General features: G+C 34.1%; 1 long non-coding RNA gene across 1 annotated transcript; it reads left to right on the top strand.

Moving 5' to 3' along the window:
• The first annotated feature begins 822 nt into the window (after positions 1-822).
• LOC145816183 (uncharacterized) lies at positions 823-11464 on the top strand. The gene is made up of 3 exons (XR_014358638.1): positions 823-961; positions 5997-6100; positions 10858-11464. It is a non-coding gene; the product is annotated as an uncharacterized LOC145816183 (long non-coding RNA).
• The last annotated feature ends 3699 nt before the right edge of the window (positions 11465-15163 follow it).

Raw genomic sequence — 15163 nt, 5'->3', positions numbered from 1 at the left:
AGGGGGTGTTTGTAATTTGCCCTTATTTTTTTAAGTATTGGCCAAATAATTTGTTGTGGTTTAGATATATATGGCCATCCAATTTTTTTTTGAAATTAAAAAAAAATTAAATATTTAAAAAAATAAAATCATTATCTTAAAACATAAAATAAAAAATATTTTTTAAAATTTTTCTTTAAATAAAATTTTAAAAAGAGTTTAGTTACGAGTTTTGAAAAGAATTTTTAATTAAATTTTAAGTTGGGTGTTTGATTACACATTTAAAAAAGAATTTTGAATTTTGATTTTTTTTTTTTATTAGAATTACAATTTTAAAAGAATTTGGTTATGAGGATTTTTATTAGAATTTTGAGGTGGGTGTTTGGTACCCAACAACGGCTATATCTTTTTATCCTCCACTCTCATTTGCGATTAAGCTCACATCCCGAACCCACTATCTTCACATTCTGAAAAGTTTTGGTTAGGGTTTCTCTCTCTCTCTCTAGAATGGACAGTGAGAACTCCTCCTCCTCCTCCACTTTCTTCACATTCCCAACCAATCCGCCTCCATTCCTCGCCTTCTTCGGCAACGGAACCCCAATTCAACGTCCTCTCCGTTCTCTTCTCCCCAACGATAGATCCATCATCGTCCCCCGTCAAATTATGTGAATTCACCATGTCTCTCACTCCATAAACGTTGAAGATTCCCAAAACGGCTTCGAAGAAAGAGAGATTTGAAGAGAAACCTGCACAGAGAAGAGAGGTGAGAAGCCATGGGAGGGCAGGGAAACCCTAGAGAGAGAAACAGAGAGGGGGAGAGAGAGAGAGGGGGGAATGGGGGAGGGGAGAGAGAGACGTTTAGGGGAAAAAAAAATTTAAAAAAACGATTGGGAGGAAATCGCTTCTTCCTGCTGTGGCGGCATCCACCCGGATGGGGATTGGGAGGTCACGGAACATGTCCATTTTCGCCACAATTGACAAGGTTAGTAATTTTACATACATAATGTGTGCTATATATTTACATATATACATATTAATTGTGCCAAATTTAGTTGTTTGAATTCTCAACTTGTATCTGTAGAATTTGTGTGAAATTCGTAAATTCCCAACACTGAAATTGATTGCACTGTGGTTTCCTTTTCATTGATTCATTTATTTATTTTTCTTTTTTTCTTTGTGTCTGAAGGCAGTTTTCAAATATCTTTTATGGAAGATGTTAAGTATCAGTGTTAAGTATCATTGTGGCCCTCAATCTATGTCTTGGCTGTTTAATTATCAGTGTTAAGTATTTAAGAGCTTGTTTAGTACATGATGTACGTGATGACTCTAGTTTTGAATGATTCACCATATTAGATGTCTCTATCTTTTGAAATGATCTTTGTTTAATTTGAAAGTGGTATTGCATTGCAGTTCTCTTTTTAGTTTGGTTTATACATTGTTTAACCCACATTACTTTCATTTTCTGATCTGTTTTAGTGGCATTTGTTTCGTGTTTCTCTGGTACTTTAATTTTTTTTTTTTTTTTTTTTTTTTGGGAATCTTGAAACATTTATGTTTTTCATCTCAAAAGAATGATATGCTATGATTCTTTGAACGTTTTGGCTCATACTTGGCTGTTGAAGCTGGGGAGATCTTTAATTGTGCTGTGCTTACAATACTAGGCAGCATAGCCATATCATTGTGTTATTACTGCTTTTTTATGCGGAGGAAATTATTTATTTCGAGGCCTTTCTAGTTATGATTTTCTTATTTTTTAGATTGTGCTTTGATTTTCTGCATACGAGAATGGATACTATGCCCTGTTACTTGTATGGGTTATGATGTGGGTAATTTCATCCAGCAGATCAGGAAAGCTTTTGATCTTTGTTTTTATTTTTGTCTAATTTGTGTTCACTTTGATAATTTTCTCTGTTGACCATCTTGATGTTTAAAGTGTTGTTGTTTCATAGTATTAGTTAAAATGACATGAATGAAAAATGTTGTCTTCTAGTATTATTGTGAACATTCGAAGGGTAGTTTTTGACTCGCTAAAATGAACCTATTAAATTCCACAAATAGGGTCTTGTACCATGTTAGAGTTGTGCCGGCTTTTGTGATTGATTTTTGTGAAAATAGAACTGCTCTTTAAAATGCCATTGTTAGTGAGCCCTCTTTCATTCGCACCATTTTGAATTTTTTTTTTTTTTTCTTTCTTTCTTTCTTTGTGTCTGAAGGCAGTTTGCAAGTATCTTTTATCTATGTCTTGTCTGTTTAATTATCAGTGTTAAGTATTTGAGAGCTTGTTTAGTACATGATGTACATCGAATTCTGTTCTTTTATTTTTTTAGCAAGAGAAAAAAAGCTCGATATATATATATATATATTGCATGAGAAGAACAACATGCTTTGTCCTCTTTTTGATAACCAAGTCTATTTATTTCATCCATGAAAGCCATTGACTTCCATTCTTAAATGAATGCTCAAGTTATGTTGGCTTTCATTAGTGGGAGTTTTCAGAGGCCAACTGTTAATGGTGGACTGTGGAAGCATATGTGCCTTTGTTACTGATCTGTCTGATGTAACTCATGCTGTATTTCCATTTGCATATGAAGTTGGCTACTAAGATGTAGTGACTTGTGACTCCTCCCTCATCCTTGTGTTGTTTCGTAAATAATCCCACATTTGGTACTGCAAAAGTTGCTCAGAATAGCTAATCCCACGTGACCCCTTTACCTACATATGAGGGATTATTTTGTCCTAGGAGTGGGATAGTTTAACCGGGGATAACTCTTTTGCATGTGAATGACTAAAATGCCTTTGCCTGGCTTACACATTCGGGGGTATCTTATCTGCCTAATCCAAACCGAAATCAAACATAGCCGGTGTAAAGTGGTGACTGTGCTCCTTTTTTTGGCACCTTTCTAATATATTTACTTGTCAAAAAAAAAGGGAAGAAGAAAGAAATGGGCCGGAGTCTTCAGTGATTTGTTTTTGGTGATGCATCTAGGAGCACAACAGGAGAATCTTTAATGGAGGTGTAGTTTTTATTTTGGAGTCGAAACATTTGATATTGATCCCTTTTTTGGATTACTAATGTGTTATGTCTTGATATTTTGAAAATTTCCTGTGTCGGCATGTTCGTATCATGCGTAGTTTATGGGCAATAACATGATCTTTACTGGTTTAGATAGTCTAGTTCCTTGAGTTGTTGGAGCTTCTGTATAATGGTGGCCCTAATTTTGTAGGTATCTCTTTTGAAAATGAGACTTTAAGCAGTATGGTTTCAAAGCTTGGTCATATATGGCAATAGTGGACCAGAGTGATGGTCTCTATATTCATTTTAGCAGGGGAATTAGACAACGCATTTGACATCAAAGTTTCTTTGAATCTATTTTATCTGCACAGAAATGAAAATTCTCTTTGCATGGAATTAGCTGAATGTCTTTGCTTTCTAGTACAATAAAGCTTGGTTGCAAAACCAAAATGCTGATATTCATAAAAGTAAACTTTTCATAAAAAACTAAAAACTGCTCGTAAAATGTTTGGGATGGTTATTATTATTATTATTTTGAATTTATTGCCGACAGCAATATAGTCTAAAAAGAACAAAAGGTTATTATTCTTTTAGCCTTATTGTTGAGTTTTTAGAACCCAAAAGCATATGCATAAAAAATTCTCGAATTTCTTTGAGAATAAGTAGATAAGGAGAAGAGGTGAACCAATATCAGAATAACTGGAAGATCTTTTGGAATATTAGTTTCTAATTGCTATGACCTTTATTTTGAATTGTTTTACTTGTGTTAAAATGTTGAGTTCATATGACAATGTTATATTTTGTCTATGATTATTTTATAGTACAAAAGAATATCAGCTTTGAAACTGTTCTAAGTGTGCTTTTGCCGTAATAGCGCTGTTGGAAATTATTTTAATATGCATTAATGAATCTTCTTCTGTGCTTCAAGTGTTCACCTGTCTTTCAAAGTTTTTTTTGCTATTTCCATTGCATTTGTGGCATGTTTACTAGATATTCCTTTTTCGGAGTCTTTTTAAATGTCATGCTGCAACAAAATTTTGATCCTTGTGCATGATATTGCATTAGAAAGCATTGCAATTTTAGGCTATTTACCTTTGTGGAGATGTTTTTCTTCTTATTTTTGTGTCGATTTTTAATTAAGAATTTGGATTATCTTCTTTATTTTTATTTTGTATATTCTTTTCAATGATGACCAAAATTCTTTCAAACCTGATAGTCTCTTGTACAAACTTTATGAGAAAACAGGATTTTATAACAATGGAAAAAGGAAATGACAACTGCAATTTCATTTTTAACATACGGTTCCCACCATACTTATAAAAGTAGCATGTGCAACCCTCTTCAAATTCTTTTGACGACAGAATGTTCATTTTTTTGGATGTTGTACCAGTCTCGGTTACCATCCTTGTGCTATGTCTTGATAGTCTTCTTTTTTTAATCTTCTTTCCAAGAGGATGAAATAATGAATAAGCTGCCCATCTTTTGATTTGTCCTTTGAATTTTTTTTTTGATAAATAATTTATCCTTTGAACTTTTCATCCTTGAGATCCCACTTATCTGCTAACTGGGGGTTGAAAAGTTGCATGGCCCATGGTTAGCCAAATTCTCCCCATGATTATTCTTAGATGGATGACGGTGGCATGAATATGCAAGTGGTTATTGGATTAGGAGTTGTTTCTGGATTTTATTTTTTGTTTTGTTGGAGATGCATTTTCTTTCTGTGTTTTCTTACTTGTAGAGGATGCCTCATCCTTGCCTCTTTTTTGATCTATTCAATAAATTCTGTTTTTGCTGATATAAAAAAAAAAGAAGTCCTGTCATTTGAATTCAGAGGTGGTTGATTGGTTTTGAATGGTATAATTTCTTCTTATCCTGATGTTTGTTGTTTTTTACTGTCTGAGGTGCATTCTTTACAGAAAGCTGTATAGGGTACAAGCTTCAGTTCACAAGTCAAGCTCACTTATAAATGGTGTAGAATTCAATTTATTTGATGAGCTTGCTAAGGCTTGGTTTGGCTTAGTAAGCTATGATTGCTTTGATGGTTTTATTTATATATTTAAGTCTTTATGTGGAATTTTCTTTGTACCATTTAAGTAGGAAAAGATTGATGCTACTTTTTTGCAGTGAAGCATTGTTGGAGGATAATTTAAGAGCAACCCACCACTTGCCTTGATGAGTTTGGATCATTGAATATTAAGCAAGATCAGTCAGTTTATTATGCTGACATGTGCTAGATGAAGGTGAAGGTTCCCACTTCATCTAGACTGTAAATGAGATGAAGCCAGCCAAGTACAAGGAGCTTGAGCTTGGTTCAGTAGCATAGGAGCTAGGCTCAATCTCAGCTTAGACTTGTTTTGACAAGTAAAATTCATACAAAGCCGGTTTTTGGAGATAAGCCACTACTAATTCGATATTTCCTGGAGACGTTTCTTTGATTGACTTGAGTGTAGTTTTTGATTCTCTCTTCTTCTTCTTTTTTTTTTTTTTTCACTTTTTATTTATTTTTTTACAAGATGTAGTTAAGAAGTTCAGCTTTTCTCTGCTTCTCTTTCTTTGGCTTCTTGCTTTGCACTTCAACTTTTCAATGAGCATCTTGAGGGTCCATTTGATTAGAGTAAAAAATATGATGGAAAACAAAAGTGATAGATAGTGAAGTGAAAGAAAAGGTGAAAGGAAAATTTATTTTCTCGTTTGCATTTGGTTTAATTTTTTGTGAGAAAGTTACAATAGTTGGCTACTTTAATGAGAGAAAAAAGTGACTGTATTTTTTTGTAAGAATCTAGAAGCAAAGTTGCCATTCTGGTGTGGGTTGTATAAGATATTTAATTTTGTTGTATTTTCCACCCTTCTCCTGCTAAACAAATACATGAAATTAAATAGTTGAATTTTTGTTCTCTTTCCCCATCTTCATCCTGTTCAAACTCAGTCTGAGTGATTGTATGTTGTTTCTTCAGCAGTCACTTGCTTTGCTGACATCAACTGTTCGTTTGAAATTATTTTGCAGTTGTATTCTCCTAATGATTGGCTAGTGGGTTCATCCTTGCCCTCTAAATTCAGCCCAACCATTATTGAATCAGCACTCAATGAGCTTACCCCAAACAATGTTAGGTGAGTTCATTGCTGCTCCGAGAAGCTCTAACTTACTATATTACTGATACATATGCTATTATTGACACGTCCTTCCCTTTATATATTTGTTTTGTCCAGGATGTACATTTAGTATCGATGATGCAAAATGTCCTTAATTTTGGCATTAGTAAACAGGCTAATGAAGTATCTGTTCAAAAACATGCTAATGAAGCATTTAGACTTCAGTTTACACAGAGCATACAAGATCACTCTGTGCATGCCTGCAATACTTGTTATACATTGCATGTTTGTTTTAGTTATTATTAGAGAGGTCCATTACATGCTATGAACAAATAACAGAGACAGGAGTTCGCAGCTCAGATAAATAAATGATTGTATGTTGTTCTTATATACCTATTTTATTGAAAAGACACATGGAAAATGCTTCATCTTCAGTTGGATCAGAAATTATCCAGAGAGTAATGTGACTAATAAAGTTTCTGATAGAATTGTTGTCTTTGCGAGTTAAATATCGTAAGTGTCAATATAGTCAATAAAAAGACAATTTGCATGTCGCTGTGCATGCAGGATCCAAATGCCATTGTTTCAAGCATACTCATAACATGTGGTTTGGCTGGCATAATATGAAAGCATGTTTAAGGTGAATGTTCATTTATTTCATCTAGAAATTTAGGATGCTAGGAACTATCCAGAAACGATGGGAAAACTGAAATTTAGGCAATCAACAATGTCTTGCCTTGCTAATTGAAGGTTTGATTTCAGTAGAATATTCAAAAACTTGATTAACGTCTGCTAATTTGTCATTGGATTTTACAGTAATTATGGGTATTGTGAGTGCTCGATTCATCTTTCTCTCCTCTCCGTTTAGTACATAGCTAGTGTATTTACTGGTAAAACTTCATTAGTACACTTGCCCAAATGGAAGGTAATGATATTGAGGACATTTCTTTCACTTGGCAATTTTGATGTTGAATAGATGTTTAGACAATAATGAATACTTGTTGACTATGCTCTTATGTCCATTCTTGCCCAACAATTGTTGGGACACTTGCAAAAGTGTTCACCTTTATTGACTTAAGTACGTGCAGAAGTCCAAGGGCATTACTCCTCCTTGTCAAAATTTTTTTATATGGTTATTATTTTAGGTTAAGTATGCTATATAAGTGAATTCACTTTCATTATTGTACATCACATTCCATCCCACATCGTCTAGGTGGGAAAAGTTCCTGAGTTATATAAATGAGTTCATATTCCTTCCAAGTAACAACATACTTTAAACCCTTGAGGGCCTAGCTCAAAGTGAACAATTGTTATGATTTGAGATGGGGGTGTTATAGTAGCAGAAGCTGTTAGAATATTTCCTTATTTCCTTATTTAGATTAGATTGTGATTGTGATTGTGATTGATTGATTGTGATTCTTTAATCAGTCAGTCAATCAATCAATATAAAAGGTGATTCCTTAATCAGTGCCTTAGGGCTTCCTTTTGTAATAGTTGATTGATTAATATAAATGGTGATGATATCATAATCATCACTCAAGCTTTGTATTCTCTTAAATTATATGGTATTAGAGCCAAAACCCTAAAAACCGTCACTCACACAGCCGCTACCACCAACCAGCCATCACCTATCACCACCCATCCTATATTGCTGGTCCCTGAGTCTCTGTCGGAACCAGCCAAGGTCCCATAGAGCTGTTTCGACTTCAGCCGAATGCCCCTCTGGCCTAGTTGACCCTCATGAGGGTTGTCCTAGCCTCTCTTTATGTATTTTGGCTCCTGTGGATGAGTGTTTGTGGATTGCCCATCTTCTGTTGCCTCAAGTTTCTTTCCCTCTACCTATGTTACACGGACTCTTTGGAATTTAGAAGGTACCTGTGTCGACACGACACGACACGGGTAAGGGTGCGGGATACGGCCAGGATACGGCTCCTTAGAAACGGATACGGCAGAAGAATCGAAAGAGAAGAGAGCAAGGAGAGAACCTGGCCTTCGACTTCAATCGGTTGCAGAGCATCGATCGATCTGTGAAGTTGATCGATCTGCGAAGTTGATCGATCTACGAAGTCGATGTACTGTGCTTCGTCGTCTTCCCCTTTGAGCTCGATCTCGGACTTTCTTCGTCGTCTTCCCCTTCCGTCGTCTCTGCGAAGTCATTGCTCTACCAACCAATTTTCTAGGTCTTCCTCTTCCGTCGTCTCTGCGAAGCTAACACAATTTTTATTTCTATAGGTCTCTGACTTTTCTTTTTAATATAATTTGAATTATATATAATATAAATTATATTAATATAATATTATTCATATTATATAATATTATATATTCAAAAAAATATTATATAATATAATATATCATAAATAACATAACTTTTATGTCTAAAATTAAAATAATTTATTTTATCATATATAATATAATTTATTTTATGTCTAAAATAATGTTTATAATTTTTATTTATTATTTATTTGTTATTTTTTTAATAAAATTTGTTATTCCTTAAACTTTTTAAACTCATCTTCATATAATAAATATATTTAAAAATAACTATTTAACGTATCTCCATACCCGTATCCTAATTTGGATCCGTATCCACATATCCTTAATTTTTAATTTTAAAGTGTCCGACCCTTAGATACACACCCGTACCCGATACCCGCACCCGAGTCCGTGTAACGTAGATTACTATTAGGAATCTGTCTCTCTCTCTCTCTCTCTATTGATAAATACTATTAGGAATCTCTTTCTTTTGTTTCTTGATTGATTTGCTGGAAGAATTTAGCTTATGGGCTGATGTATAGTTTGGCCTTTTTCCCTCTTATGTAATTTTTGCCCGGGATTTCTCCTTGTGTCTCGTTCTGGATTTTATCTACCAGGAAGAGGAAAATTCTCCTTCATTAGTCCCCCTTGAGATACAACATGAACAAAATAAAGTTGGTTGTCTTAAGGCTGGTCAGGTTGAATTCTCAGACTATTTAATCTTGGATTAGAAAACTTAGGCTGTCATTGATTTAGTAGTATTGGAGGGCCAACATCAATCATTATATTCTCCTATGTGTTGGAGGGCTAACAAGAATTTGAATCAAATGGAAATTGATTGGATGGGATTTTGGTGTGCTAAGAAGTTGATGTACAAATGCCTAGGAGGACTAGCTCCAACCTTCAAAATCACAATTGAAGAAATAATACCTATTGGGAGCAAATATCAATAATTTTATTCCTCCTTTGTGTCTGCTTAGCAAAATCATAGAAGAAATAATAATACATATTGGGAGCAACTAGAATGGAAAGAACCCTCCTTGTGTGACCTTGACTGCTTAACAAAATCATAGAAGAAAAAATACATATGAAAGCAAGTCAAATCCAAACAAAAGTATAAAGAAAAATCTTAGCCACAACATATCCAATTTTTTATAGGAAAACTTTTGACTTGAAGGATAGCTAAGGGACAAGCTTGAAAGAAAAAATCTTCCATTGTATGAAAATTGTGAGTTTTCAATCAACTTTGTTTCCATCTATTAAAAAACTGAGATCTCAAGTGGAAGCAGACACCCAATCTATTAAAAAACTGAGATCTCAAGTGGAAGCAGTCTCTAGGGATTTTCATGGCTCGAGCAGTGGCCAACGATTTTGCAAAGTCTAAGGTGGTTTTAACTTGGATTTTGGATGGGATTGGTTTTCAAGTCATCTCATTCATAAATACTCGTTCCATCCCCAACTGTTTGTCAATTTTTAGCATTCATGCCTTTCAGTAGGGTCAATAAATAATGTATTTTTTTCCCTACAAATTGAAAGAAAGAATAAATAAAAAAACATAGATGATTTTTTTGGGATGCTTGGAATAGTTAAAATGGACCAGCAATTTCGTACGGGAGGAGAATTAAACTAGTTGTAACCAAAATAAATTTGTCAAATAAGAGAAGCATCCATATTCGCTTGCACTATCAATTGATTAATATACGTTTTACATCACTTTAATACATTTTAAGTTTGTTTTGGTGATTTCCTAGTCAATGGTGGATCGTGTTTACTTTGTGGTGAATTCACAGAGTATCATGGATGCTTGATACTCTACCAACCATTCAGGAACAAACATCACCGATTTCCAGTGGTATAAGAAACACGCTAACAAGTTTTAGGATTCAACACCTAAGGCACATGAACTGGGTTAGGGTTGGGTTGTTTCTATTTTTTTTCCCCCTTACTAATGGTGAATTGGTTGGCTACGGGGTCCTGTGGTTTTTGTCCGTTTTGATTTTCGACAAGAAGAAGGAAAAAAGAAAACAAAAAGGGAATCCTTTTGCGTGTCTAATTGATTATTATATTGATTGCAGAATTGATTGGCATAAAGCAAATTCGTACTGGTTTAATTGAATAAAATGAACAATTCATAATCTCTGTCATGTTATGTTATCAATCCTAAGCAAATTCTTTTCCATTTTGAGGGCTAAATCTCCTCTAGACCTTTTTCAAGTGCCAAACAACATTTTAAGTGTGAAGCATTAGCACTTTATCTGAATCACTAGATCTTTAGCATTGTCAAATTAATTTTTTATTTGAAATGTTACTGCAATAGTCGTTTGACCATAAGATGTGAAATAAAACCCTGTTTATAGATGAGGGCTTATTAGGGTTATATTTTAAGCCTGGCTAAGAAAGATTTATACAAGTCAACTAAAATTTGGGATATACGTAGATCATGGGATATACGTAGATTTTGTTCCCTAGGAATGGCACTGTATAGTTACCAAAAAGCATGACATTTTGCATTTCAACTGCAGGAAACTTTCACCAGAGTAAATGTTCCCATAGAGTGGCTGCGATGATTTTTTCCACGGCAAAGCATGGCTGGTATTAAGGGCGATACATGTTAGATTAGCACAATGTAAGAATGGAGTGTCCGTGTCGTGTCCGTGTCATGTCCCGTGTCTGTGTCCGTGTCCGTGCTACATTTTGCCTCTGTCAGATGGCGTGTTTTATGCCAAAGTTTGTGTTAAGAGTTCTTGGACTCCAGTTGCTGGTCTAGAGTGAGCAAGTGAGGATGCAGTTTAAGAAGTGTGTCCTTAATGCCTCTTTTGTTGTCTATGGAAGGAGAGGTATAGGACTTCATTTCAAGGAGTGAGGTGTTTGTGACCATGGAAGCATTTTTTTCCCTTCTTTTAAGCAGTTTATTTGTGTGGCCTATAGGGGTTTGCTGCAATCATTGGACTTTTTTGGTTAATTCTAAAGATATTTTTTGTGTGTCATTTTTGCTTCTCTGCATGTACTCCGGTTTGCACCCTGTTGAAGCTCTTTTGGATTTTTCTTATTTACAAAACTATGTATATTTTTTGTTGGCTCTTCATGAGACTCATTGCCTTTTACGATTTTCTATAAAAAATGATCTTCTTAAAGTTGTAGATTGCTGTTTATTCTTCCATCCTTGGTCCATGCAAGTTAATACGGGACATTGGAACGTATATCACCTAAGTATGCATCTCTAAAAGTTCCCAACATGGTTTATTCAACAGGGAATGATCTCACAAGGTTGGATCTTCCTGTTTAAATTAAACTACGTAAAAATGTTTTTACTTCTCTTGTCACCCTGTTCAAACTGCGTAAAAATGTTTTTACTACTCTTTATCACTCCTTCTGTTTTTGAGAGACGCAACTAGTTGTTTTCTGAAAGTCAACATTGCAGATCCATTATCATTTGAATTGAGATTTTTTGGCATGGCAGTAAATGCAGTAGTTTTGACTATTAAGTTTCATACATTGTCAGTCTTGTACTCTTGTTATGTTCTTTCGAGGCTGGCTATTATTTGGGATCAAATATTTATGCATCAAGTGGCATACCATGTCCATTGAAGGTAAGCAAGGAACTAGTTATGTGCTAAGGCATAAACATTTTTTCATTAAAAGGAAGGCCGTAAACATAAGATTAGTGCGAATGTTGCTGCTAACTATAACATGTGTTTTGATTCATTCCAATATAGGAAGTGAATGCTTGGTAATAATGTATATACTTGTTTCTAGATGATAGAATTTCCTGATCATTATCTTTGTTAGTAATTGATGCGTATCTACTTATTTTTCATTTCACGTTAGAATTGCAAGCTGGATTCATATGTTCGTTATTAATCTGTTACCCAATTATTTATTTTGCAGAAAGCAATTTGCAAGGACCCAACTGATTCAAAGGTTAGTATTGAACTACTCTTCATGTATCATTCATTATTGTGTAAATTTTTTTAGAACTTTTTTTTTTTGAGTCTATAATCTATATTTTCTTTCTGAAGGCACTAGGGGAAGAAAAGGAGATAAAATATTGAATTTTATTTAATATATATCTATATTTATTTATTTTCTAAAAAATGGAGAGTTGTTTCAACAATGACGTAATAGTCATATAAGCACTGTTGACTGGAAGTTGTTTTCTCAGCCGTCAATAATATGAATCTTATGATTCCAACGTTTATTGTAATCCTTTTCCTACATCCTATGTTTGAGTTGTTAGTTGGATGATATGTGGTTTGTACTCATTAATTGTGAGGGTCATGTCCTGTTAGAGTTCATGTTGCTGTAGTTGTGCATACTGAAAGGCTAGCATTGTGTTTCATTCTTCAGGGAAAACAAATTTTTTTGCAATTTGGTGTTTGTATTGGACATGAATGCCATTTTTCTTCTTCTTCTTCTTCTTCTTCTTCTTCTTCTTCTTCTTCTTTTATCAAGGTGGTTGTGTTAAACACCATTTTGTAATGGATATTGACATGCCATTGTGTCCTTGATATGTGTTTCATGTTGCAGTATTTATCACATTCTAACATCTCACGTACGTAGATGCCTGAACCTCAGGCCTAGGTTTAATTACAAACCAATAGGCATAGTCAAAATTTCATATGTGGTGGTGTAGTATGTTTGTTCCTTAGGATTGATTGACATTTGTCATAGATTGGATATATTGATGATTCTAGTTTCCTACAATCTATAATACACTATGCTGAATGTTTTCTTTTCTTCTGCTTTTCTTATATATATGATGTAGGAAGTTCCACCGCTCGATGTACCAGAACTTTTGGCATTTTTAGTTAGGCAATCTGGGCCATTCTTGGATCAAATTGGTGTTAGAAGAGGTAAGCAATTCTCTTGAGTTTTGATTTTGATTTTATAATGAAGTGATCAATAATATTTTGAACTTTATATTGATAAAATAAAGGTATATATATATATTTATATATAGAAATACACATAGTTTAGTTCCTATTAATGGGGTTCTAGGCACAAAGCTGACCTTTAATCATTATGTACAAAGTAGCTGCCTTGTATTCACACTCACTACTTCAAGGTTATTAGGCCTGAATTTAAAACCACTAAACCAATCGTCCCCTTTAAAGTACACCCACTTCAGTCCCAATTAATGGAATATATATATATATATATATGTTTGTCTCGATAATTTGTATTGAGGATGATTGATGTAGTTTCATATATGTCATGTGACAAAATCTTTGCTTCACAACTTTAGATGGTCCTTTAGATAAGCTTTACTACACCAATTGAAACTAGTTTGCAATTCTTAGGCAGAAGTAAAATTCAGGACTGCAGCCTTATGTAATACAGATGCCTTACAATTGAAATTATCAGAAATGTGCTACAAATTTAAACACCAGAACTACATTACAAAATGGTTTTTTTCTTTATCAATGAATGATTGTCTGCTTTTTGCTATATTCTAGAACTATCTGATGCTTTAAGAAAATTAACGATGTGGATTTGGTATATAGAAAGGTTCAGGGGAATAACTGACCTGTTGGTTCCCCTTATTTAGATGGTTGGGTTATGTGAGTTCACAGGTACTAGATAAGCAGGCAACAAGTATCAAAACTTGAAATTTTTTTATCTAGAACTGTCTTTGAGGGTCCGTTTGGGGTTGCTAGACCTATTTGAAGGTGCTTATTTAGGTACGCTGACAAAATCAGTTGGGAATGTGTTAGGCAAAGGTTGTTTAAAAAGTGCTACAATTGGGTCACATATAGAATTATAACTTTTGCCAGGGGCCAAGTTTTAAAGTTAATATACAACAATGCAAGTATTTTTTTTTTATTTTTTTTTGTTGATAAATTCTTTTTTTGTTGTTGATAAATTCAATGCAAGTATCAGTGGGCCCAAAACAACCAATAAGCTAAGAGGCATGATTGGATGTTTTTTTGAAAAAAGCTAACTTTTTGTTTAATTTGAAGTAGATCCACTTTAACCAAATGCCACAAATGGAGTTGTCTTGGTTCTAGTGTCGTTTGACTTGGAAAATTTTAAATTGTTCCAATTGACAATATGGAAGCAGCGTGTCATTTGGAGGTCTGAAGGGCTGTTCTTATATTAAGTATTCCACATGCTATTTGTAATATTTGGTTTATTTTCAAGGAATAGTTCCATGGTTTATAGCATATAATCTCTATTACTTAATTATTGACAAAAATGTTAGGACAACTAAACAAGCATACAAACTAGACAAAATATTTGGTGAATCCCATACCAAGTGGTGGGACCTATGTACAAGCGCTCTGTTGGTATTTTTTTTTTTAAGTGTTTCTAGCATTTTTGTGTTATTGATAGTTCAGATGTTTCTTATACTCCAATGTACTGAACTCAGACTAATCATGGTTACTTGGGTTGAGGTTGGCAACATGGTTCCTCTTGCGTATGGTTGTTCTTAGAGTACACACACATACTTACATATATATATATATATACATATATATTTTTTTCAATTTTAGAATAACTATGTCCTTTCTCATGGTCTCAATTCTCATTTTTTTTTTTGTGTGTGTTTTTCTTCTGTCTTTGAGGCACCTATAACTTAGTTTCTGTTATTCCTTCTTGACAATATTTTATGCCTTCGTTGCTACTCTTAAACCATCCTGTGCTCCTTCACCTCATATTGTCTATGCTTCATGTTACTTGTAGCTCTAGAGAAATGTAGCACCTCATATTGTCTATGCTTCGTGCTACTTGTAGCTTTAGAGAAATGTAGTCATTTCTTATTGTTGTGCCCCCCTCCTGTCTGTGTCTGTGTCTATATCCTCATTTTTACATTTGCTTTTTATTGTC

The sequence above is a fragment of the Camellia sinensis genome, unplaced genomic scaffold (assembly GCF_055761805.1).
Source record: "Camellia sinensis isolate YWXY unplaced genomic scaffold, ASM5576180v1 Unanchor3, whole genome shotgun sequence".
Classification (NCBI taxonomy): domain Eukaryota; kingdom Viridiplantae; phylum Streptophyta; class Magnoliopsida; order Ericales; family Theaceae; genus Camellia; species Camellia sinensis.
Note: the sequence above shows the minus strand (reverse complement) of the source record. Positions and strands in the feature narration are given on the sequence as shown.